Source organism: Lactuca saligna, chromosome 8, assembly GCF_052625555.1.
Source record: "Lactuca saligna cultivar CGN05327 chromosome 8, ASM5262555v1, whole genome shotgun sequence".
Taxonomy (NCBI): Eukaryota; Viridiplantae; Streptophyta; class Magnoliopsida; order Asterales; family Asteraceae; genus Lactuca; species Lactuca saligna.
Window position 1 is genome coordinate 32,135,185 of NC_136424.1, and position 4,416 is coordinate 32,139,600.

At 38.4% G+C, this 4,416-nt stretch overlaps 1 non-coding gene across 1 annotated transcript; it reads right to left on the reverse strand.

Annotated features, from left to right (window-relative positions):
• Positions 1-1,757: 1,757 nt before the first annotated feature.
• LOC145013529 (small nucleolar RNA R71) lies at positions 1,758-1,864 on the reverse strand. The gene has a single exon (XR_013665082.1). It is a non-coding gene; the product is annotated as a small nucleolar RNA R71 (small nucleolar RNA).
• Between the last annotated feature and the right edge of the window lie 2,552 nt (positions 1,865-4,416).

A 4,416-nucleotide genomic window follows, 5' to 3' on the forward strand; every position in this document is an offset into this window, starting at 1 on the left:
ACTTTAATCTATTGATCTTCATTATGTTTAGACTTTTATATTTTGTTTTTATGCTGTTAATCACCTCAATCATGAGCTAAAAACTTTAAACTTCTGTTTGGGGAGACAAAGTTGATACTATGGATTGATTATTTATGGTAGGATTGATTTAATATTGGTGATTTTGTTGATTCTAGCTTGTTAAAGAACCTCATGTGTGATTGAAAACTATTTTTCTGTAATTAGGAAGTTAATTAAGTTGTATGAACATCTCTTAATTGCTACCTCGTATAATTTATGTGACCACTTTGTTATGTGACTAGGATTAGCAACTGTGAAACTAGAATTAATAGAAAAATAGGTAAATTCATGTGTGAGCTTGTGTGATGACCATCAACAAGAGGTTAACTAAAGGACCAAATTAGTTAGCTATTAAAAGTCTAAATTAACTCGAATAAATAACCTAGTGAATTAAATTAAATTAGACAACTGATCACTGTTTGAGTTAGTTTGTTCTCTAAGGATTAGTGCAGCGAACGCGAAGCTAATCACTTGAATCGGTAGCCAATAGAAGAATTAATCCATTGCACTATTCCCATAATATCAACCATAGGATCAATTGAGTTGAACTAAACATAAGTCTCCTTCATCATTGAATTTAGTTGAATCTTTGCTTTTCTAGTTCTTTGTTTAAGTAATAGTTAGTAAGTTTCTAGTCTTGTAAAATAGAGAAAAAACCCTTTTATTATTTAAACTTAGATAAAATTAGTTCTTAGTTTTAATTTACCGTTCCCTGTGTTCGATACCCTACTTATTTAGCTTTATCACAATTGATAGGTCCACTGCCTTTGTGTGTTTATTTTATAATTAAAAGTAGGTTTAAAACTAGTTGGTTTTACACACATCAAGTTTTTGGCGCCGTTGCAGGGGAACGGTTCTAAATTAGCACTAATTTCTATTTTTGTCAATCCTTTGTGTGGGATTTATCTTACACAAAGTTAATTCTTAGGTAATTTAGTAGTTAGTCCATCGCTGTTCACGGTTTTAATTTTGATTTTAATTTTGTTCTTTTTACGCGTTTTTCTTGTTTTGTTTGCAGTTGTTTCATGACCCGAGGATCTGATACACCTCTGGTCCCTCCTCTCGAAGACCCGGAATCCGCAATAAGGAGGAACAAAGGAAAAGCCGTTGGAGAATCCGTTTTTTCAAAGAATTCACCACTAAAGAACCTCAAGTCCGTTTTCAGCAAGAAGAAAAGCAGCAAATTAGGGGAATCCAACTCCCCTTTAGCAATTGAAGACCCGATTAAAGAAGACACCGAGTACGAGACCGAGGGACAAGAAGATCTAACTTTTGGGTACGAATCCGACTTTGAAGACGAATTAGCCATTGTCATGGCTAATATCAATGAAATCCCCATGGGGGAATGGAAGAAGAGGATGCGTGACGACACCAGCTCGGGACTTGTGCAACCCGCAATTCCTGCTACTGCTACTTTCGAACTAAAGGGCCACATACTCGCTCAACTTAAGGAGATTCCTTTCTATGGAAAAGACCACGAAGATGCCTACAAGCATTTGGATGAAGTCAATGATGTAGCGGATTACTTTAATGTTCCAAATGTGCCTTGCGAGACCCAGCTACTTCGCATGCTCCCAGTTACATTCAAAGGTGCTGCAAAATACTGGCTCAAGTCACTCCTTCCCGGGTCAGTCACAACATGGACCAAGATGAAAGAAGAATTTATAGATCACTTTTGCCCACCTTCTAAAATAGCTAAGTTGAAGAAGGCCATTGCTAACTTTGAACAACAAGCTGGAGAATCACTATATGAAGCTTGGGAGAGGTACAAGAGCCTGCTAAGGAATTGCCCGCACCATGACCTTAATAGCCAACAAGAAGTCTCCATCTTCGATGATGGAGTCAATGTCACCACAAGACAGTTACTTGATTCGCAAGGCCTGCTCACAAGGAAGCCACCCCCGGAAATCAAAGAATTAATTGAAGAATTCTCTAAACATTCTAGAGAATACCACAACCCACGAAATGAAGTAAGCAGGGGGGTGGTGAACACGGTCAACGATAGCATGGAGGCAATGATGGCCAAACTAAACAGTTTAGACAGAAGAATGACAAAAATGAATCAAATAATCCACATTATCCGGGTGGGATGTGGAAATTGTAGGGGACCGCACCTAAGTAAAGACTGTGATTTGGATGAGAATGGAAACAAAAAGGCGCAAGTTTTCTATTCAAGTGGGGACAGATATGACGAGATTAGCAGAAACCAAAGAAGGAATGGCTCCCGTACGAAGAATATAAAAAGGCAAAGAAAGAGAAATACAAGCAAAAAGAGAGGGGTTTCTATTAAAAGGAAGAACCGATTATGGAAAAAAGAACCGATTTAGAAGAAATGCTCACAAGATTCATAACTGCATCCGAGAAAAGGCACAATGATCATGACGTTGCAATACATGAGACCAGGAATATACTTAGGAATCAGCAAGCATCTATTCTTAACATTGAGAATTAGCTAGGTCAACTTGCACATCAAGTGAACGAGAGAAGATTGGGTCAACTTCCGAGTAAAACCGAGAATAATCCAAGAATGGAGAATGTGAATGTTATAACCTCTAGCTATGGAAAAATTTTCACTCCTATGACCACTGTACAGAAGGTCTCAACTAAGATGCATGCAGAAAAGACAGAAGGGTTGAGTTCAGCTAAATCCGACCAGACTCGCTGAGTCCCTCTAATGGACTCAACGAGTCCATGCCCTGATCACAAATCCGATGTTTCCTTAAAGCCTTACAACCCTCCTTTGCCATACCTGATGAAAGGGTCAAGGCATACAGAGCTTTCATGGAACACATTAAATCTTTTCAAGTCAATGTCCCATTTGTGGATACAATGCTTCAAACACCCAAATACTTGAACTTGCTAAAGGGTCTCTTTGCTGCTAGAAAAGATTTGGCTGAAGTCGCGGAGATAGTATTGAGTGAGCTACCAGAAAAGAAGGGTGATCCGGGAAACATCACAATTCCTTGTCAACTTCGAAATATACTTGCTACTAAAGCGTTGACCGATTCGGGTGCAAGTATTAACTTAATGCCTTTTTCTCTCTTCAAGAAGCTGAATTTACCGGAGCCAAGGCCTGTGAATATGAAGATCCATTTGGCGAATAAGACGATTATTAGTCCAAGAGGTGTTTGTGAAGATCTCCTCATTAAGGTGGATAAATTTATATTCCCCATGGACTTTGTAGTGCTTGATATGGAAGAAGATCCCAAAATTCCAATTATTTTGGGGAGACCATTCTTGAATACCGCATGCGCATTGATAGATGTATACGAGTCAACACTAACATTGAGGGTAGGAGATGAGTCAGCAGTGTTAAAGCTCTACCAGAGATTAAGCAAGAAGAATGAAGAAAAGAAGAAGTTTCCTTCATTGAATTGGATGATGAAATACTTCAAAAAGAACTTGCACTCTTGCAAGAAGAAGATCCAAGTAAGTTTTTTCTATCTTCTGGAGGAAATGATGATGTTGACAAAGACTTGGAGGAGATAAAAAAGCTGTTGAAAGGAACCGATTCAGGAAACACAGTGGGATGTGAGGAATACGCTCCGACTCACCGAGTCACTTTCACGGACTCGACGAGTCCATTCGAAAATCACAGCAACTTGGATGATTTTGATCTGCTTGTTACCAGCTCATTGCATGTTCTGGACATAAAGATTTTCTCTAAATCTTTAGAAGATCAAGCAGTAGAAAGCAGAATTGTTAAAGCATATGGTGATTTTCAACACGTTCAAGTGGCATACCTCGATACAATAATGCAAGAAGATGAAGACATTCCACTTGAAGAGGAGGCAAGCTTTGGAGAAGAGGAAAATGCAGAAGTTATGAAAGATGATGTTGATGACCCATTCATTGAGTCACGTATTACCAAACCTCGAGCCTGAATTTTCACTAACTATGAAGTAATGAAGTTTAAAGAAAATGGGGTAAAGAAGAAGAAGGCGAGGAAAAGGGAAATTCATGCAGCTGAAGATGATGCTATAAGGAAAAGGAGAGAAGAATTGAGACGGTTCTACAGGAAGAAGATACACGCTTACAAAACAAAGTATAAACCACAAAAGACTAGGCGTGCATTCCCGATGCAGGAAAATGAAGAAACGTAAATGAAAAGGAGTCCAGCTAACGACTCCTTAAACAGAAGCGCTTAGCGGGAGGCAACCCGTTATTAGAGTTCGCTTTCTTTTATCTTTCTCGTTTTAGTTTGATTTTCGTTTTTTTTAGGATTTTATTTTCGTCTTCTAAATCATCAGACATGACTGCTTGAGAGTGCATATGGGTAAGTGTGGGGTGGAATTTTTTATGAATAAATGACAAAATGATATAATTTTTGAATTATTTGCAGTTGACTCGCTGAGT